This window comes from Scyliorhinus torazame, chromosome 11 (genome assembly GCF_047496885.1).
Source record: "Scyliorhinus torazame isolate Kashiwa2021f chromosome 11, sScyTor2.1, whole genome shotgun sequence".
NCBI classification, from domain to species: domain Eukaryota; kingdom Metazoa; phylum Chordata; class Chondrichthyes; order Carcharhiniformes; family Scyliorhinidae; genus Scyliorhinus; species Scyliorhinus torazame.
Genome location: NC_092717.1, coordinates 86,240,320 through 86,263,224, shown reverse-complemented (window position 1 = coordinate 86,263,224; position 22,905 = coordinate 86,240,320). Strand labels below are relative to the sequence as shown.

The 22,905-nt window shown below is 48.3% G+C and overlaps 1 long non-coding RNA gene across 1 annotated transcript in view; it reads left to right on the top strand.

Annotated features, from left to right (window-relative positions):
• Nucleotides 1-5,503: 5,503 nt before the first annotated feature.
• The window catches only part of LOC140386002 (uncharacterized), a 160,527-nt gene continuing 143,125 nt past the window's right edge, over nucleotides 5,504-22,905 (top strand). Inside the window, exons 1-2 of the long non-coding RNA XR_011933524.1 lie at nucleotides 5,504-5,746; nucleotides 6,165-6,229. This is a non-coding gene — a long non-coding RNA (uncharacterized lncRNA). The remainder of the gene's footprint in view (nucleotides 5,747-6,164; nucleotides 6,230-22,905) is intronic.

The window sequence follows — 22,905 nt, the reverse complement described above, 5'->3', positions numbered from 1 at the left end:
CGGTGCCGTCTCGGTGGAGATAAAGGGGTTCTGCCTAGCAGACCTCACTGTCCAAGGCAGGAAATTCAACAAGTTCCACCTTTATGTCCTGCCGCACCTCTGCGCGGCTACACTCCAGGGGTTGGACTTCCAATGTAACTTGCAAAGCCTGACCTTCAAATTCGGTGGCTCTATACCTCCCCTTATTGTCTGCGGTCTCACGACCCTTAAGGTTGACCCACCTTCCCTGTTTGCTGACCTCACCCCGGATTGTAAACCCATTGCCACCAGGAGTAGACGGTACAGTGCTCAGGACCGGACCTTCATCAGGTCAGAGGTCCAAAGGCTACTGAGGGAAGGGGTCATTGAAGCTAGCAACAGTCCCTGGAGAGCTCAAGTAGTGGTGGTGAAGACCGGGGAGAAACATAGGATGGTCATTGACTACAGTCAGACCATCAACAGGTTTACGCAGCTGGATGCGTACCCTCTCCCCCGCATAGCCGACCTGGTGAACAAGATCGCGCAATACAAGGTCTTCTCCACGGTGGATCTCAAGTCCGCTTACCATCAGCTACCCCTCCGCACTAGTGACCGCAGGTACACTGTCTTCGAAGCAGATGGGCGGCTCTACCAATTTTTAAGGGTTCTCTTTGGTGTCACAATGGGGTATCGGTCTTCCAACGCGAGATGGACCTAATGGTTGACCGGTACGGCTTACGTGCAACGTTCCCGTATCTTGATAACGTCACCATCTGCGGCCATGACTAGCAGGACCACGACACCAACCTCCGGAAATTTCTCCCGACCGTGAAAATCCTTAACTTAACGTATAAGGATAAATGCGTATTTAGCACCGACCGCCTAGCCATCCTCGGCTATGTCGTGCGAAATGGAGTTATATGCCCCGATCCTGAACGCATGCACCCCCTTATGGAAATACCCCCTCCCTCACTGCCCCAAGGCCCTGAAGCGCTGCCTCGGGTTTTTCAGTTATTACGCACAGTGGGTTCCGAACTACGCAGACAAAGCCCGATCCCTAATCCAGTCCACAACCTTCCCCCTGTCAACGGAGGCCCGCCAGGCCTTCTGCCGCATCAAAGCAGACATTGCAAAGGCCACGATGCGCGCCATCGACGAGTCATAGATTATCATAGATTATCATAGAATTTACAGTGCAGAAGGAGGCCATTCGGCCCATCGAGTCTGCACCGGCTCTTGGAAAGAGCACCCTACCCAAGGTCAACACCGCCACCCTATCCCCATAACCCAGTAACCCCACCCAACACTAAGGACAATTTTGGACACTAAGGGCAATTTAGCATGGCCAATCAACCTAACCTGCACATCTTTGGACTGTGGGAGGAAACCGGAGCACCCAGAGGAAACCCACGCACACACGGGGAGGATGTGCAGACTCCGCACAGACAGTGACCCAAGCTGGAATCGAACCTGGGACCCTGGAGCTGTGAAGCAATTGTGCTATCCACAATGCTACCGTGCTGCCCCTCCCCTTCCAAGTCGAGAGCGATGCGTCCGACGTAGCTCTGGCCATCACCCTCAACCAAACGGGCAGACCCGTGGCCTTCTTCTCCCATACCCTCCATGCTTCAGAAATTCGCCATTTCTCGGTCGAAAAAGAGGCACAAGCCATAGTAGAAGCTGTGCGACATTGGAGGCATTACCTGGCCAGCAGGAGATTCACTCTCCTCACTGACCAACATTCCGTGGCGTTCATGTTCGATAATGCACAGTGGGGCAAGATAAAGAATGACAAGATCTTACGGCGGATGATAGAACTCTCCACCTACAACTATGAGATCTTGTACCGTCCTGGGAAGCTAAATGAGCCTTCCGATGCCCTGTCCCGCGGCACGTGTGCCACCGCAAAAGTGGACTGCCTCCGAGCCCTCCACGAGGACCTCTGCCACCCGGGGTCACTCGTTCTTTCCCTTCATTAAGACCCGCAACCTGCCCTACTCCATCGAGGAGGTCAGGACAGTCACCAGGGACTGCCAAATCTGCGCGAGGTGCAAGCCGCACTTCTACCGGCCAGAGAGGGCGCACCTGATAAAGGCTTCCCGACCCTTTGAACGCCTCAGCATGGACTTCAAAGGCCCCCTCACCTCCACCGACCGCAACACGTATTTCCTGAATGTGATTGACGAGTACTCCCGGTTCCCATTCGCCATCCCCTGCCCCTATATGACTGCAAACACTGTCATCAAGGCCTTCCAGGGTATCTTTACACTGTTCGGGTTCCCCGTGTACATATACAGTGATCGGGGGTCCTCCTTTATGAGCGACGAACTGCGTCAATTCCTGCTCAGCAAGGGCATTGCCTCAAGCAGGACGACCAGTTACAACCCCCGGGGAAATGGGCAGGTAGAGAGGGAGAACGGAACGGTCTGAAAGACCGTTCTACTGGCCCTAAGGTCCAGGAATCTCCCAGTCTCCCGCTGGCAAGAAGTCCTCCCGGAGGCCCTCCACGCCATCCGGTCGCTGCTCTGTACAACTACCAATCAGACACTTCATGAACGTCTCCTTTTCTTCTTCCCCAGGAAGTCCTCCTCCAGGACCTCGCTCCCAACCTGGCTAGCAACACCCGGACCCATCCTGTTTCGGAAGCACTTGCGGGCGTACAAGTCAGACCCGTTGGTCGAGAGGGTCCACCTGCTGCACGCTAACTCCCAGTACGCCTACGTGGCATTGCCTGACGGCCGGCAAGATACAGTCTCCCTCCGGGACCTGGCGCCCGCCGTAACCCCACGCACACCCGAACCATTACCCCCCCCTCCCCACAGCACCTCACTGGAGGATCAGTCCTCCCGTCACTCCTGCCTAGGCCATCCCACCCTCCGACACCCCCTACAGGTGTCCCCCTCTCGGCCCAACCGTTGGCCCTACCGTCGCAGTCTAGGGGTGACAAAGCTGCCATGGAGGCCGACGCCACGCTCCCAGAGTCGCAGATGCCCGGACCCCCACCAGAATCACCACCGAAGCCCAGACGATCCAGGAGGTTGACCAGGCTACCCGACCGACTGATTGTTTCACTGTAACTATAACCGTAAACGTACACTGAATGTATATATTTTCCACGCTTGTAAAATATTCTCGACAACTCTGTAAAGAGGTATCACGGTACCTCCATATCTGATCATACCATGTAGATGCAATTGTAACCACTGACCACCACCCCGCTGGACTCTTTTTTAACAGGGGGTGAATGTGGTATTATCAAGTATTACAGTACCCAAGAGGCCGAAGACCATTCGTTAAACCTAGGAGTTTACCATTGGCTGTTGGTATGTAGCTCCGCCCTGACAGGCGGTGTATAAGAACCGGTGCCATCCGAGCAGCCCTCACTTCCTGTACCAAAGCTTCTAGTCGATTACAGCCTTCAGTTATGTTACAACCTCGTCTTTGAGTGTAATTGATCGTGCATCAAAAAGTACTTTGACAGGGCAGTAAATCACAAAGAAGCATGAGTAGTGGTTGATCTCGAAAAGGAGGTAAAGATGGAAGATATTGAAATGGACTTCACTCAATGTTGACTAACTTCAAGACAAGAGTCAAAGTGATTTGACAGTGTTATTGCCACATCTCACGAAAATCAGAAAATGAGCTGCTCGCTGGCAAAATGACATTTTATGATTTTCCCGGCTCCACATCAGTGACATTTCAAGTTTCCTACTCAGAAAGGACGGGAACCCCATTTCAATAAGTGCAGTGCAATCGCACGATTGAGTGATTAGAATGCACATCGTGCTTGGAATGCACGTACTTCTCTTTGATTTGATCAATGTTTGTAAACATTGGGGTTTCACCACATAGGCTACTGAACCATGAAGGGAGATGAATGAATCTAATGTGCAGATAGTTTGTAGAAGCTGTCAATCACAGCCCACGAATAGAAAGCTATGAATGCATCTGTGTAACCAGAAGCAGGTCACAGCTGTTCTCCTTCCAGGAATGGATATATGGAGCTTCAAAGTAAGTGTTACAGCTGTATGTGTTCTCACTGGCCCTGTCTGGACTGCACTCAAGCTTTCAGACAGACAGGGGTCTCTTTATGAAGAGTAGTTCTGTGGGGGAGGGTCAGTGGGGGGGGGGGGAGGGGGTCCCTTTAGGCAGAGAGTCCCTGTGGAGGGGTATCCCTTTTACTGGGGTCCCTGGGGAACCCCTAATGCAGGTCGCCCAGGGCGGGCAGGAGGATGCGGTATGGGGGAGTTTGGTAGAGGGGGTTGGTCAGGCAGTGCATTGTGGGGTGGGGTGACCCTCGGTGGGGCTCAGCTGGTCTCTACCCTGAGAACCTAGTCATAACACTATATGTAAAACTCCAGATAATGTTGATAATTTAAGTGGCATTTCAGTCATTTCTTTTCTTTTCGCTCTTCATCTGTGGACAATGCATGTTTCTTACATCAATGCAGCAACTGTGTGGGACATGAAGGTCACAAATTAACCCCAAGTCTTGAAGATATATTTATTACTCTACTAATAAAAATGTCTGAGACAAGAATGAAAATATAAAAGGCGGGATTTGCAAAGCAACTGGTGGTGTGTTTTTCGGTGGCAGAGGCAGCCGGCCAGTGGGATTTTATGGTCCCACTGTTGTCAACAGAATTACCCACTGACTGCACCCCTCGACACCGGGAAACCGGTGCACCATCGGTGGGACCGGAAAATCATCTCGGCCTGAACGGCCAGTAAATTCAGCCCAAAGATATTTACAAATATTTTAATTATTCATCTGCATAATTATGATATTATCAAATACATTTTGAATCTGCTGTCATCTCAATACATTGGAACCTCTCCAGCCTGGAAACCCCAACTCCAGGAATACCAGTTTTCATGAATTGTTATTGAGCAGTTCCATGCAACTCACCACTTGTGATGCTGGAACAAATGTTGACATAGTCGCCGGAATTCTTCATCTGTTCACTGGCGACGGGGTCCTGCTGGCAGCGTATCCCCGTCCGCAGGTTTCCCAGAGGTGCAGGGTGGCTTCAATGGAAAATCCCATTAACAGCGGCAGAAACAGCTTGACGGCAGCAAATGGCGTGCTGCCAACAAACACGTGGCTGGGAAGCTGGAAGATCCCGTCCATGAATTCTTTCTTTTCCTTTGGTTTTCTGCCCAAATGTACGTCCAACCTGTAGAGCTGAAACCTCCACCATGGGTAGGGCAAGATGGCAGGTCCAGAATCCATCCCAGCCAGAACAGGGACTGATACCCATGCTATTCGCACCAATCTGATCCATGTCTGCAATCCAGCCAACTGAGCCCGCCACCACCACTGCGGACTGTGTCCAACGCCGCACACTTGGCTGGGATCCATGCCGATGGCCTGGGGGGTGGGCTTCTGCGGGATTGGTGGGGGGTGGCCAGGGGATGGACTGTGGGTTGAGGGTGGCGGGTCAGTTCCGTGCACGGCCAGCGCCATGTTGTACGGTGCGGCCACTGCACGTCGTCAGAAGTGGGCATGCGCAGCCAGGGACCCGGCCATTCTCCAGCCATTTTCGGTATGGGAGCCAAGAGTTTCACCCACCATCGGTTCTAGCCCCCCTCCGGTCCCGGAATCGGTGTGAGTTTCACACAGATTATCTGGTCGTAAAAGACCACACATGCTCCGCTGGCGCCAGCACTTAGCCGTTGAAACGGAGATGCCCACACCAGGGTTCCTGAGGAAAATGAAAATAATGTTGATAATACTTAAGAAAAAAAAAATATTTGATCTCAATAATTTATGTCGGTGAAATGGAAGGTGAGTGTTGATTCAATAATCCACAATCCAAGATGTTTAGTTATTTGATTTGGAATATATTTTTGTTAAAACGGTTTGAGGTTTATTTTACAATTTAATGACAAAAATCAGTGCACATGTTCTTGGGTTCAGTTCCTCCAATGAGCCCCTTCCTGTCGCTTGTCATTGAAATGTTATTTGCACAGCTGCGCCTGGCTTTGGTATTAATAGTCCTGTTCTTTTGAGAAGGTCGCTGAGGTATAATTGGGCAAGAACAAGCAAGGATATCAATGTTCTGTAAAGTTTACTTAAATATTGCTTGAAAAGCTGTGAAATAATTTCCGACAGTACCTTTGAAAAGGAGGTCTGGTACATTTACGAAAAGATTTTAGGCTGTTAATGGAGTCTTGATTGTCATTTCTTTTAAACTTAATTTCAGAAGTTCAACAGCATGATGTTCTCAGTCAGCTATGGTTCCAGGAAATAAAAGACGTAACGAATTTGGTGAGCAGGGTGGGTTGAGGACAATCATTTTATGTACAGCCAGCAGTAATGGAGAACAAGGTCAGCACATTTCCCTTTGATGACATAGTGCATATACTGAAATACCTGAAAACGTTAGACAGGACATGCATGTGTTGCCTCGTACAACAGTGCGGAGGTTGGACAGGTTAGCTGATCAATGAGCAGTTTGTAATTTGGCAATTATTTTAGATTTTGAACCACATACGATATTTGACAGTGAGGTAGGACATATGCAAACCATCATGGTTGGTAAAGCATCAGGTCATTTTAAGGATTGCTTCGTGGAGGTTGCAGACATTTTGAAGTTACTTCTCATCAATGTTAGTTTGCAACTATCTATTTTGAGTGACAAACTCTACCATTGATATTTTTGGCAACTTTCCTCACTTCTATGATTGGCACTTGTCAAACTTACTCAATTATTTCAGTTTTGGGAATGAGTAGTGTTTCAGTCTGCTACAGAAGGGCAGGTTTATGATCTACGTCGCTAAAGGTCTTATTGGGGGGTAAACCTTTTCAATAGACTTGGATTGAAACTTGAAAACCCAACTGGAATGCACATGAACACAATCGATGACACAGGCTATACACACTAGTATCCTTTCTTATTTACTGGATCTGCAGAGATCAAGAGATACTGGCATGCTCCACACATCAACCCATAGAATCCCCACAGTGCAGAAGGAGGCCATTCGGACAATCATGTCCGCACCGACCCTCTGAAAGAGCACCTTATCTAGGCCCACTCTCCTGCCCCATCCCTATAACCCCAGATAACCTGCACATCTTTGGAGTGTGGAAGGAACCAGGAGCACCAGGAGGAAACCCACGCAGACACAGGGAGAAAGTGCAAACTCCGCACAGACAGTCACCCAAGGTCAGAATTCAACCCGAGTCCCTGGCGCTGTGAGGTAGCAGTGCTAACCACTGTGCCACCGTGCTGCCATCAAACACCTGAATTCTGCCAGTTTAGTTGAGATGGTTGCCTTTGAAATCCATGCCAAACTGTCACAGGATCTGAAGGAGATGGTATCATTGAGTGAATCGACTCATCGTCATAGATATCAAACCTTGTCATCGACAGAAGCAAAAAATGGTGAACTTCGACTGCGCATCAACCTTAACAAAGTTATCATTCCAGACACATATCCACATCATACAATCCAAGAACTATTGGCATAATTTCATGACTCCACAGTCTTCATGAAGTTTGACATGCAACAGAGCTATCTTCAGCTATTACTAGCAGAACAAAGTTGATTACAACTTTTGTTACTCATGAATGTATGCTTCAGTACTGTAGAATGCCCAAGGGACTAAGTTCAGCATCTAGCACATTCCAGAAAATCGTTTCTTGAGTCTTGTCAGATGTCGAATGCAGGCTCAACTTACTTGATGACATTATTGTCCATGGAAGGGCCAAAGCAGAACACAATCAATGGTTATCAGCGGTGCGCCCTCAGCTCGCACAAGACAATGCGATGCTTGATATGGGCGGCACGGTAGCCAGTGGTTAGAACAGTTGCTTCACAACTCCAGGGTCTGAGGTTCGATTCCCAGCTTGGGTCACTGCCTGTGTGGAGTCTGCACGTTCTCCCCATGTCTGCGTGGGTTTCCCCCGCTTGCTCCGATTTCCTCCCACAAGTCCCAAAAGACATGCTGTTAGGTAATTTAGACATTCTGAATTCTCCCTCAGGGTACCCGAACAAGCGCCGGAATGTGGCAATGAGGTGCTTTTCACAGTAACTTCATTGCAGTGTTAATGTAAGACTACTTGTGACATTAAAGATAAGGAGAAGTGCACATTTCGCAAAGATATACAGGGTAGGTGGACTGGCCATGATAAAATGCCCCTTAGTGTCCAGGGATGTATGGGTTAGGTTATGGGGTTGCCGAGATAAGGCGGGGTGTGGTGGGTGGACATGGGTGGAATGCTCATTTGAAGGGTTAGTGCAGACTCGATGGGCCGAATGGCCTCTTTCTGCATTGTAGTGATTCTATGATCTATGATCTATGATCCATGAACTACCACCTGTCCATTATGTCCATGAGGCGAGGAAGATCGTTTGAGATGCGGGGTAGATGCGCAGGGAACAGCGACTTACCGTTTCGGGGTGTATGAAGCGCTCCGTGCTCCCGGAGTCGAGGAGACAGGGGTTCTCGTGCCCGTTGACCTGGACGACCATTGTGGAACTCCTCAGGTGCTTCGGCCACGACTGGTAATGGCGCCGAGCTGCGGGTAATCAGCGTAGTGGGAGGAATCTGGGTCATAAAATGGACGCCCCCACGGGTTGCAATTGGCTGATGACGCGTCTGAAGGGGGCGTTTCCGGCAGGCACGCAGCAGCATTATGGGGTCTGCGGGCCTGTGAGTCCATGGGTCGAGCTTGAGGAGCTTTCGGCTTCTGGGCTTTCGATCTGGCCAGACAGACTCTGGCGAAGTTACCCTTTTTTGCCGCAGTTGCTGCATGTCGCAGAGCGGGCTGGACAACGCTGCTGTGGGTGTTGGCCCTGGCCGCAGAAGTAGTACGACGGTCCCCCAGTCTGGGCGGGCAGCCGCGCAGCACAGGCCTGTGGCGTTGCTGGGTCTGGCGACATCCGCGTCGGCGGGGTCCGCGTGGAGCTTGCTGGGTCCACGGGGAACGCGCTGAGGCTCTGATAGGCCACATCTAATGAGGTGGCTAGTTTTACCGTGTCCTGCAGGTCGGTAGTCCTGTTTTCCAGCAATTGCTGCCTGACGTAACTGGAGCGGACCCCAGCCACATAGATGTCCCGGATCTGCAGCTTCATGTGCTCCTCAGCCGTCACGTCTTGATAATTACAGTTTCTGGCTTGTAGGGTCAGGTTTTCCATATATTCGTCCAGAGATTTTCCTGCGCGCTGCCGGTGGGATGCCATGCGAACACCTCATTTACAGGCTTGATGAAGCGTTTCTTCAGAAACGCGACCGCTGCCTCATACGTGGCCGCCTTTTCGATCAAAACTGAAATTTGATGGCTCACCCGGGCGTGGAGGAGGTGCAGCTTGCGAGCTTCAGGGATAGGCACTTCGGAGGAGCTCTGGTAGACCTCGAAGCAGCGGAGCCAGTGAGAGAAGATCCCCTTGGCTTCTGGGGCACGGGCGTCTAAGTCGAGTTTTTCTGGCTTGAGAGCGGCGTCCAGAGTGACGTTGTTTGTGTAATAAATGGATATACCATCAATTCACAGCGAGACCATATGAACAAGTGAACAAAGACTTTATTACACAAAGAACTAGCCTGCCAGTGACTTCTGTACAAATGAGTGCCACCCACTGGGTGCAGGACTATATACCATCCCGGGGGGCACCGCCTCTGGCTCTGCCCCCCGGGGTTCCAGCTCAATCCTTGAAGGTTAAAGGTTACACAGACACCTGGGGCGTCATTCTCCGACCCCCCAGCGGGTCGGAGAATGGCCGTTGGCCGCCGTGAGTCCCGCCCTCGCCCCCGCCGAAGTCTCCGGTACCGGAGATTGGGCGGGGGCGGGAATCGGGCCGCGCTGGTTGGCGGGGACCCCCGCTCAATTCTCCACCCCGGATGGGCCGAAGTCCCGCCCAGAAATTGCCTGTGTCGCCGGCGTAAATCAAAGCTGGTATTTACCGGCGGGACCAGGTGGCATGAGCGGGCTGCGGGGTCCTGGGGGGGGCGCGGGGTGATCTGACCCCGGGGGGTGCTCCCACGGTGGCCTGGCCCGCGATCGGGGCCCACCGATCCGCGGGCTGGCCTGTGCCGTGGGGGCACTCTTTCCCTTCCGCCTCCGCCACGGCCTCCACCATGGCGGAGGCAGAAGAGACTCTCCCCACTGCGCATGCGCGGGAAACTGTCGGCGGCCGCTGACCCTCCCGCGCATGCACCGCATTTCCGCGCCAGCTGGCGGGGCAACAAACGCCATTTCCGCCAGCTGGTGGGGCAACAAATGCCATTTCCGCCAGCTGGCGGGGCGGAAATCCCTCCGGCGCCGGCCTAGCCCCTCAATGTTGGGGCTCGGGCCCCAAAGATGCGGAGCATTCCGCACCTTTGGGCCGACGCGATGCCCGTCTGATTGGCGTCGTTTTTGGTGCCAGTCAGCAGACATCGCGCCGTTGGGGGAGAATTTCGCCCCATATCTCCTGGTGAATACATTTCACCACATAGCCCCACATCATTTCCTGTTGCCATGACCCAAAATTATGACTGATGGGATTCCGGCGGCCTGCTGTTTTAGTGAGCATTGTAGAGATGCAAATTATTGAAAATGGCGTTCACGCTACCTGCCGGTGGGAAGACCAACCTGCCATTGGGAGAATTGCAATATGGTTTATACATGCATGTTTAGAACTTTTTGGCCCCCACCAAATTCTTTGGTCCCAGCGAGCGGGATGGCAGATGGGAGAATTCCAACCTTCAACTTTGGGAATTGCTTGCAGTCCCAGTCCTATTCACTGTAGTTTCTGGTACCACTGGGAATAGAGAGCTACCGGCCAATCAGATTGGCCAGGAGCTCTATGGGGTGGGACTTCCTCCCGGGTGAGGGGCAGTGTCTCATCTCCAGTCAGTTAACTCTCATTGGAGCATTGAATAGCTGCAGGGCAATCAAACCAGCTACACACTTGATGGATAAGGAATCTCCAACATCTGAAAAATCCTCGCCTAGAGGTTTATTTATTGTTCAGTTAATTTTTAAATGGTCAAAACCATTATAATTTTACAAGTCAAGTGGGCATTAATACAGATTTATATGAGAAAAATCTACAAATATTTAATGGGGGAATTCCATATAGAGGAGGAGGAATTCTGGCAGCATGATTCTGGCTGAGATTGTGAATTGGGCAGCACATGGACCTTCTGATTTGATGCTCCCCACGCATACTGAACTAAATTAGAGTGTAGGAAAAGACGGCATATATTGGACTTGCACCATTAAATCTGCAGCCCTTCGGGAGCCCTTCTGAGGTGACCTCACCAGGTCTGCCCAGCATTATGCCTGATCAGTCCAGCTAACCCACAACTTGGGCTGGCTTTTATAGGCTCCCACTAGGCTTGTTTTCGGTGGATAGTGGGCGGGGGGGGGGGGGGGGTGGCATGTGAAATTGGTCTGGTGGCTAGCCCACTACCTGCCCTCCCACCCCAGTTCCCATAATACCAGTGGGCAGCCGCCAAAATTAGCTGACCACACAACATATTGAAATGAATAATTCAAGATTAAAAAAGGCGTGCTATCATTCTGACGAATAGGCTGCCCAGTCCGTAACATAGCTGACGCAGGTTATCGGGCAGGGGTTGGCAGGCCACTGATGGTCTGGTGATGTCATTCAACCCTCACTGTCACTTTAATCAACTTTCACTTAGATTGGGCTTCTGGAATCAGCTCGGGAATATGGAAAAAAGGGCTGAGAAAGTGAGTCTATTTGTTTTTGTTTTACAGATTTGTTTGTGGGCTGGTCGGACCCTGCATGTTTCTATGGGCCTTCCCTCATCAAAGACTTCCATCTCCTCCCCGACCATGGTCTCCGTTATCTCTGGATCCAATTAGCTTAGGATTGTTCCTCCAGGTTTCCAGTGGCAGCCTCCAGCCACAATTGTCTTCCCCCCCGCCCACCCCCAGCCTCAAGTTGTTAGTGCAGCATTCTGGCAGGAGTCAGAAATGAGGCCTAGGAGTTAGTTTGATACACCAAAGACAAGCCAGCGACAGGCTGCTACTCTACATTTGCTATTTGCCCCGAGTTAATAATGGAGCCAAAATGTTTGATACATTACTGGCTCTGGTCCAGTGTTCAGAAAGCACAGCTGGCTTTTTACCACAAGGGAACAACAAGGAAAGAATGCTGGTATGGATGATGAAAGCCTGATTCTGATCATAATAATTTAATATGAAGTAGATATAATAGTTATCAAAACTGAATTTCCAAATCTGTGAGGAAATTTAGAATAGATTAATTCTTCCCAGATCAGGTTTTCAGGGAAGTCACAGGGAACATAGATTTGAAGTTAACTTACTGGCAAACATTCTATTGGCACAGATGTCCCGAAAAATATATTTGAAAATCAACATTTTGGCAATAACATTCTGTGCTTTGGCAGCAACCACTACTTGGAGATTTTCATCTACTGTTCCTTTGACAGTCGTCTTTTCATTTAGAGGAATGAGATAAATCCCCATTATTTCTCTTTCTGGATGCACTGGATACACTGAAGGAGAAATTGGTTTAAGCCTGTTAATGGGCACAGAATGGATTGTGCACTCAGAGTGCCCAGCTGATCACTTGGGCACACGGCATGAGCTGCCTGGTCCCCAGCCTCAATGCTTAGAGCAGGCAGACTGTTGGTGTTACCCATGCCCTTCATTGGCAACTCATCTAATTGGATGTGGGGTTATCAGACAACCTTAACACTATTTAAATGCAACATGCATTGTTTTTTAAAGCAGAGGTGCAACTTGACTTGGAGGTGTTGGTGGAGGAAATTTCAGTCTTCTTTACACCCAGTGGATGGGAGGACTCAAGGTGAGCTGCACAACATCAGTGAGCAGACGTGACAGAGCAGGAGAAACATTGCATCAAGGAACTGGTTGCAAAACAAAAAATGTTTAATAATCTGACAGTGTTAAACTGTCAATAACATATTGACTTCTTTCATTCAATGTATCAAAGCAGTGTGGGCAGGAGGGGGTGGGGGTGGAAACATCCATCCATATATTGTACACCCTATGTCGTGGAAAACGGAGTCCTGGGGCCTGACCCCGACCGCATGCGCCCCCTCACAGAACTTCTCCTTCCCCACAGTCTCAAAAGGTGCCTGGGGCTTTTCTCGTACTAGGCCCAGTGGGTCCCCAACTACGCGGACAAAGCCCGCCCACTTATTAAAACCACTACGTTGCCCCTGACGGCTGAGTCCCGCTCAGCCGATATCACTAAGGCTGCCATGCACGCGGTGGACGGGTCCATCCCTTTTCAGGTAGAGAGTGATGCATCAGACGTCACCCTGGCTGCTACCCTCAATCAGGCGGGCAGGTTTCTTCTCCAGAACCCTCAATGCTTCCGAGATTCGACACTCCTCTGTCGAGAAGGAGGCACAAGCCATTGTGGAAGCTGTGCGGCATTGGAGGCACTACCTAGCTGGTAGGAGGTTCACCCTCGTCACCGACCAACGGTTGGTAGCCTTTATGTTTGACAATGCACAGCGGGTCAAGATTAAAAATGATAAGACCTTGAGGTGGAGGATCGAACTCTCCATCTACAGTTACGTTATTAAGTATCGTCCTGGGGAACTCAACGAGCTCTCAGATGCCCTGTCCTGCGGTACTTACGGCAGCGCGCAGGAGGACCGACTGCGGGCTCTCCACACCGACCTCTACCACCCAGGGGTCACCCGGCTTGTCCATTTTATTAAGTCCTGCAACCTGCCCTACTCCACCGAGGCGGTCAGAGCCAGGATTGCCAAGTCTGCGCGGAGTGCAAACCGCACTTCTATCAGCCAGTCAAGGCCCATCTGGTAAAGGCCTCCCGGCCCTTTGAGCGCCTCAGTATCGACTTCAAGGGGCCACTCCCGTCCACCAACCGCAATCTGTACTTCCTGACCGTCATTGACGAATACTCCCGCTTCCCTTTCGCTGTCCCTTGCCCCGACCTGACCTCGGCCACAGTAATAAAGGCCCTGCACAGCATCTTCACACTATTCAGTTTCCCTGCATACATCCACAGTGACCGGGGCACATTGTTTATGAGCGATAAGCTGCGTCAGTACCTGCTTGGTAAGGGCATTGCCTCGAGCAGGACTACCAGCTACAACCCGCAGGGCAACGGGCAGGTGGAGAGGGAGAACGCGACGGTATGGAAGGCCGTCCTTCTTGCCCTCCAGTCTAGAAGTCTCCCGGTTCCCCGCTGGCAGGAGGTCCTCCCCGACGCACTCCACTCCATTAGGTCGCTCCTCTGCACAGCCACAAATGAGACCCCTCCCAACCGCTTGTTTGTCTTCCCCAGAAAGTCCATCTCTGGGGTCTCGCTTCCATCCTGGCTGACAACTCCGGGGCCTGTCCTCCAGAGGCATATGAGGAGCCATAAGACCAACCCACTAGTCGAGAGGGTCCAGCTGCTGCACGCAAACCCCCATTACGCCTACCAGGCGCACCCAGACGGACGGGAAGATACAGTCTCCCTCTGGAACCTGGCGCCAACGCACCCCCCCTGGGGCTCCTGTGTCCTACCGCGCCTACGCCACCCCCCGCGCCTGCACTTCCCCCCCCCCACGCCTTCACAGCAGCCACCCGCCACCCACCTGCCGACCACTACCCCGCAACCGTCTCCGACACGTCGGACGGAAGCTCCGAACAACACGCTCTCGGAGTCACCATCATCTACGGCGTCCGTGCCTGCCGTACCGCCCGAGCTGAGGAGGTCTAAAAGGACGATCCGGCCTCTGGATAGACTGGATATTTGACCCACGTCACCCCCGCCGGACTTTGTGTTTCGTATAAACAGGGGGTGAATGTGGTGAAATGTATTCACCAGGAGATGTGGTGCCTGTGTAACCTTTAACCTTTAAGGATTGAGCTAGATCCCCGGCGGGCTCCGCCTCTGGCTCCACCGCCCCCCCCCCCCCCCCCCCCGGGACAGTATACAGTCCTGCACCCAGTGGGTAGCGCTCATTTGTACAGAAGTCACTGGCACGTTAGTTCTTTGTGTAATAAAGCCTTCGATCACTTGTTCATATGGTCTTGCTGTGAATTGCTGGTGTATCAGGCTAAAACCTGATTAATAAAGAGTGACGTGCACAAGGCAGTCCTCAGTTTTCCAGAGCCTTCAAGGTGAGTGTAACATACAAAGCCTACCTGCCATATTGTTGCATTGCTCCTGCTGCGCTGGTCACCACTCTGCCAGGGCAGTCCGGTTCCTGCCTCCATGCTGAGCTGGTCTTCTTGGACAGCACCATGCTGCTGAAGCCCTAGACTCTCCTGTGTCGCTGATATGATCAGTACTGCACCTGGGATTTCAGAGTATAGGGGTCTCTTTATCCCTGGTGCCACACACACACTAATGTCTCTCTAGACTGTGTTGCAGGATTCATGCTGCCACCACAACGGAAGTATGACATGGGGTAGGGTATGAGGTGAAGTCAGTGTGGGGGGAGGGTTGTACTGTGGGGGTGGGGGGCAGCCATTGGTGCTTGGACTAACAAAGGCAAGGAAGACAATGTGGAAATGGACTGGTGAAGGAGGGGGTTGGGGAAGGGCAAACACCAGTGGAGGGAATGTGGAAAGAGGGCTGCAAGGAAGTTGGAGAGGGTGAAGGAGGAGGGCTCATGAGGGCAAGCAGTGGGGAAAGGCAGTGGATAAAGAGGATGACCAATGGAAGGCTGAGGGAAGACCGAGGGGAGGGAAGCTGGCCCTGACAAGGCTGCATGACATGCAGACAAACAAGGCATTGAAAGGATACCACATGTATTACTACTGGAGATGCTCGCAGACTGCAGATATTGGGGTGGGTACCTGTTACTGTGGTACATTAGGGATGATTTGCATGAACCCTAAACATATTGGGGCTGCAGTTATTTGTCAAGATTACTGGTGTCCATAGTCCCCTTTGGAAACAGGAACTACGTCAAGGCTCCTGTTTCGGTTTAGGGACTGGCAGGCAGAACTCAGAGAGTGCAGACATTCCTGCTGCAAAATGGAAAAGAGTCATTGATGTGTGGCACTCCAGGGGCTATGTGGACTTCAGTCTGAAGTCAGAGAAATGAGACAGTGTTGAAGAGCAGTGACCATGCAGCAGAAGCAATCATTGGAAGCATGGTGTACCCCAGCTGCAGGGAGGGGCAAGGGCTGTGTGCTTCAAAGGATAAATACATAGCTGGGTATGCAGGGCTGTTCTACTGGCAATGGCCCTGTGTGTGGTTGGCCCTGTACTGGGCTGCAGAGGATATGGTGATGGTGACAGTGGGCATCTGCAGCCTGTAGATAGAGAATACATGATATGGCAAAAAAGGGAGGGTTTGGCATATGAAGCTCTTATGGTGGGTGTGGAATTCCTTTAAGTGATGGCGCACACAGCCTCCAGATGGGGTAAGTACAGATCCATGTGAGATGTAGTTGCCTCGTTGGTAATGTGCCAGGTGGGGAGCTTGTCAATGTTCACCATAATGGCAGGATCCAGTATTAGTGGTGGAGGCTGGCGAACAACAGATGCCATCTTTACTTGCACATGGTGAGGCTCCAGGTAAACTAGAGGCATGCAGGCAGTGATCCAGGGAGGGTAGAACATCATCCTGTAATACAGGTGCAGCACCACCATCTCAACACTCAGTACAATTAGAATGTAAGATCGGTTTTGTCTGGATGGGGTATGATGAATTGTAGGAGGATTGCTAAGATGGTCTGAGAAGCTCCTTCTTGTATTGCATACTCATTTGTTAGCGCTGCTACATCCCAGGGCCCAGGTCAATTACACAGGACAAAGACCCCAGAAAGCAACAGCAATCCAAATTTCTAATTTACCTCTTTGAAAGGGATCGACACAACTCAATAGCTCATCAAATTTGGAAAAGCTACAGAGTGGAAGCCACTGATGCAGCATTGGAGAGTGAAGGCTATTTTGAAGGTGGCACAGCTGCATCAATTGTGGCATCCCATCAGTGAAGGGGAGTCACGGGTTAATAATTAAGACCATTCATCAGTGGCCAATCGGCTTACATTCATTCACCATGAGCAAATGAATGCTGATAGATGTGCCAAGTCAATGAGTGGAGGTCAGAGTCACGAGTTCAATGAGGTAATACGTCCTCACCCTCCAACAGTGCTCCAGATATAACAAGCTGGATTCTCTGGTCGCCGACGACGAAATCGCGTTCGTCAATAGGCCAGAGAATCAAAGTTCCCGACCGAATCGGGGGCGGCGACGCTTTTGCGACGTATCAACATTGCCTGAGGCCGACCCCAGATGCTCCGCACCCGACCGGCCGAGTTCCCAATGGTGTGGGTCTCTCATGGTGTCATCTGTCAGGAACTCGGTGTGGCAGCTGCGGACTCAGTCCAGTGCCGCCACAGTCGGGGGAGGACCGATCCGCGGGCAGGGGGGGACTTTATCAGGGACTGGGGGCACTGTGGGGGGCTGGTCTGGGGCACGCGTGCCGGCCAAAGGGTGTTGGAGGAAAGGCGTGGGATAAGAAGCACCCACCATGGCCAGTCATTTTGGGAGGTGACCAATGTTCAAAGGAGGCCACTGATAAAGATACCCCTCCTTTCCCGCCAAAGGCATGATCAAAGTCACCTTTTGGGCTTTGCCTGCCCCTTAACCCCTCCCATGAACCTGAAAATTGAGCCTGGGTGGGAAACGGCCTTTAAGTGGTTAATAATTGCCTACTTAAGGGCCTCAATTGGGGCAAGTATTGTTGGGGGTAGGGGGGGGGGGAGTGGTTGCTGGCCTAGGCTCACTCATCACACCGTAAAACTGCTGAGAGTCGGGGCTGGTGAGAGTCCAATGGGAAGACCATCTGAAGAATTTTATGGCCATATCCCACCTAAAACCTCGTTGGCAGTAAACATACATTTCTGCCTAGAGTATGTAACACAAATTAATAGATCTTGAAAGTATATGGGATGGGAATATTTGGACAAAACAATGTGTTCATCCTTCTACTTAATAATAAAGGTCGAAACAAATTCAATAGTAAATTATCCACTGCGGCCATAGGACAGGAAATAACAAAATTGACACATCGTAAAAGCAATTAAATAGAGTGAAACGGTTCTGTGTGAATAACACGATACTTGATACAGTTTGCAGACGTGAAAAAGGTTTCATGAATACAGTCTTCGGACTATGCGCAGATGGAACATCACTTTTAGAATTATTATGACAATTAACTGGAGTAAGTGGTGTGGAGGTTGACAATTGCCACAGGGGAAAATGCACACACACAGAAGGAAAATGACACGTTACAGTACTCCTTTCATTTTCCTCACATTCAGTAATAAGGTCACAATGATACCGTGAATGTTGTGCTAAATATAGGGATAACACTTCTGCAATTAGGTGAGGATAGACTGGTTGATATTTTACCTATCTTATTCTACATGACTGATAATGAACAAGTTAGTCAAGGTAACTCCAACAGACAAGGAGTTAAGTATCAGATTGTGCTGGACTAAAATTGTTTTTTTGAAACCTTGGAAAAATCAAATGGAGGTTGCTTAACAAATAACTGACAAGAGCCCGGAATGTTAAAGTGACTTGTCATCCCACATTCACATTTGTATTGACATGACAATTAGACTGAAGTGTGTTTACCAGCATAAAAAAAAGTCTTCATCCATTATGAGCGCAATGCAAGTGTTTGAAAGCACCATACATTGGGAGGGAAAGATGTGTGGCCCTTGGGGTAAGAAATGGTATAATTAATTCTGATTGCTTTAAAATTTATGTCTCAGGTTGGCGACCCCCACTGCCAAATTACTTTTTTATGGGTCAGCAGAAATTTATTGTTCAGTGTAAAATGTACTTGGCACAGCAGATTTTTCAGAATCGAACAGGAACTGCAGTGTAGTTACAAGCTTAGGTTATAATGATGTACTGCAGCTGATAAATATCTATTCATAACTGAGTCTATCACAGTGGAGTCAAGGTGATTTTAAGTATTCTGACTGTGGAATTTTAATGAGTTATCAGTGAAATTAATGTTAATAACTTCCGTGAAAAATGCTATGGAATACTTGAAACAATTTGAAGGGAAATGTGTAATCATCTTTAGTTGAATTATGTTCTTCTTCCTTTTTTACAATGAAATAATATATGTATATGTAATCATAAACGATGTGTAAATGCTATTTTAGCAAATGTTAGATGTTTATCTATAAAATATTTGCTAAAATACCATTTTGCTGGACACTCCAAGCTGAATGACACTTACAGAATAGTTCGCAATTAACTTAAAAATGAATCTGGGGCTGTGAAGGAGTTGGGTGAACAAGTAGGTGGTTTAAAAAAAATTCTTTATGTTCGATGATATTACCAACCATACCCAGATGGAGCAGAGCACAATGTTGTGCGCTTGCAGTACTACTTGAATACACCTCCATCCCTAAATGCTAGAGTGTCAATTCTACCTCCCAGACAGATTGCCCTCTATCACCATGCAGTGAGATTAGTCAGTTGGTCTAATAAGTTCTAAGTCAGTGACTTAAACTTAATTTTGAAGAGTGGGAATACTCTCACCTTGAGAACTTGGGTCTGGGTCCTGCTGTGAAATAGCTGGTAGTTGAATCAAATACATCCTGGTATCTTAAAATAGAAAGAAATATCAATCTGCAGGACATCATCAATTGCTATTTGTTAACTCATCTGCATCCAATATTCCTTTATCGATTAAATCTCTGTGAAGGACCTCAAAGTGTTTTTCCAAATTAATCCTGCTACGTCAATATAATATGTTGTTTTAAACACAGTCCTCTGGAATTCCATGGTGATGGGGGATTGGCAAAACCCCATGAGAAATGCCATCAACAACTAAATATCACTTGTGCTGTTTCTCCAGGGTTCATGACAATCTTCTGCTGAAATATAGCAAGAGATTGGGAGAATTCCACAGGAAATTATAGCACTGATAAATCCTTGGTGAAGGAATAAAGTTGAAAAGAATCATCTCTGCTGTTAATGCCATTTTAAAAATGTTTGCCAGAATACTTATATGATGGGTTCTCCATATTAAGAGTGATAATCTCTACAATTTCCTTCTCTTTGAATTCCTTGAAGGATGAATCTAGGTTCTAAACATTTTTCCACTGGATTTTTTTCCTTTTGGAGTGTGAAAAGGATAAGATAAGGTTGTGGGGTTGACTGTCCCAATCCCATTGCCCCACAACATTCTCACCAGACATCTCCTCAGTAGAATCCATTGCACCTTTCTTATGTTAGTGAGGCAATAGTGACTTCCAATTAGCATCCCTACTTGGATGTTGGGCAACACAGCCACTATATATATGGCATTATGGGCAGCATAGTTGTGTCCTTGAGGGAGAGACAGCAATGAGCAGATAGTTTTGCAGATATATTTAATTTTTTTTCTACCTTTGCCGGCATATTGGTTTTTATTGTTTGATGTTCTGTGTCACTGAAGATTTCTCCTATTCTGTTGCCGAGACCATTTCATGCCAGGGTTGAAAAGGCTTGATGGACAACTAGACTTTTCTTATACATCATCATACATTCCTTCAGTAAGGGACGTCTCACGTTTCATCTACTCAGCCTATTATGTTTCCTGTATCTTGTCAGAAGAACTCGGAATCCTATATTGTAAAATGTTTTGCTTTCCGGTATATTTTCCAAATTATGACGATTTTGATAACTAATTACTTACTACCATGTCAACCTCTTATGTCTAAATTCTTGCTAATTTGTGAACTCTTAATTTCATATGATGTTCCTGAATGACAGAAGGTTGAGAAGTGGGTGGCTCGAACATTTAATTCAGAACCAAAAAGAATTGGGGTGACATTTGCCTCAACAAAGCTGTTGCCTCTTTGACATTCCACTTCTGAAATTATTTCTCTTACTATGTCAAAGGATACTGGGAGCTAATCTAGAGCTCTCTCATATCCAAGTATTGGAAGGAGCCCAAAAGAAAAGGACTAAATGTGAAAGGCTGTGACATCTCTTCACGCACCTTGAAGCCCATTGGTACTGGATACAGGCTTTGAGACACCACTGGTTGATGTGAAAACAGCTAGGAACATTCCAATTAATTTGTAGAAGCCTTGTGAAGGGTTGAAACACAAGACGTTTGGTGAAGCAGTGGTAATTACCATAATTTTGATCAGCCAAATTAAGCTAAAACTAACTGTGCTTTATTTTACCCGGTCGGCTTTCCGTACTTTGGGGGAGAAATGTGTTTAGATCTAGAATCTAGAGGTTTGAGACTCTTCTAAAATTGGGTTATGAGCCTTATTTGTATAGTTCTGGCAAGCAGCAGAAGCCTGCTATTCCTCCTAAAGCAGCTCATCAATTTTCACAGAATCACAGAAATATTACAGAGGGTAAAAAGGCCTTTTGGTCCATCATGTCGATATGTCCTCATAAGAAGTCAACTCCACTGGAAAAGGAAATTATGGAGCATCGGGTTTCAGCCTGCAGATCTCCGTAAAGGGATAAAAGCAAATTACTGCGAATGCTGGAATCTGAAACAAAAACAGAAAATACTGGACAATCTCAGCAGGTCTGACACCATCTGTGGAGAGAAAAGGGAGCTAACTATAGCTTATCCAGAGCTTATCATGGCCTTTGATTCTGGTCTCAGGACACCTGTGAAATTATAATTCTTTTTCCTGTGATTCTACCCTGTAAATCTTAATTCTCTCTATCCCTCTTTTACTGTTTGAGTGCACAGGGGACTATGTTCTGACCCCTCCATCCCCACACGTATGATAGAATTCAAAATTCTATCTTGAATTTTCTTTGCGGTTCTTAATAGAAAATTGGATCGCAGCAAACCAGAAGTGTTAGGAAATGTGCGAAAGGGGAAGAAATCAAAACACTTTTACATTTCATGAGGAGGTAGGCATGCAGAAATGAATTAGATTTATAGGTGATGGTTCAGAAGTTCCAGTAGAAACAGTGTAGATACGGTCAGGTTTTCAATCTAGCCAGAGCCCCTTTTCTGTGTTGTTGCTTCTACATGGTAAAATGGTAGATTTCGGGGTTTTTTTCTATACAAGGTAATATTACTGGTTGCACAAGTTGGAATATTTCATGTTACATGACTCCCACCTCTCCACTTTAGCTTTGACAAAGGGTGCGCATGCCTTTTTCTGGGCTCCTGAGATTGTTAAATGTTCCAAACATTCAGAACTGGAAGGAATGTTCCGGGATCCTTTGTCCCAGCTGACAAATACACTCTCCTTGGCCAGGCCTAGTTTATAAAATGTGGATGGCCTTTAATAATATCGTTCTCTTTGAATTTGGTCTCTGCGGCCCATACAAGTCATTAGTTTATCTTCAGAAATAATGAGGCACATGTGTCCTCGATGCTACCATTGTAGTTTCTTTTATTCCAGATCACAGACAGATATAGTTTCAGTCATTTTAATTTTTTTGTTCCATTTTAAAATTTTAGAAATTATTCATGAGGAAATATCTTGCGTGAGGTCTTAGTCCCCTGACAATCAGCCATGGTTTTACTGAATAGAAGATCCTGCTCAAGGGATTTTGTGGCTATACCTGCTCCTATTTGTTATATTCAAAGGAGATGAGGTCCCGTCTGTCATTAGCTCATTGTTCAAAGGGAAATTCAGTTTGTAATGTTAATGATGGCAGATTTTAATTTTATTAAGTGGTACAAGAAAATAATAGTATTCCCTGTCTTCTTGCAAAGTAGATGCTAAATGATATGTTCTTTTTTAAAATAAATTTAGAGTACCCAATTCTTTTATTTTCCAGTTAAGGGGCAATTTAGCATAGCCAATTCACCTACCCTGCACATCGTTTGTGGGCGTGAGACCCACGCAAGCACGGGAAGAATGTGAAAACTCCACACGGACAGTGATCCGGGGCTAAATAATATATTCTTAAATGACGTTAGATGCATGTTAGTAACTTAATTTTCTGCATATTTTTGTATTGGACCATCAGAAATATGAGGCAATGAGTAGTGAGACCACAAGTGAAATTATCATTAAA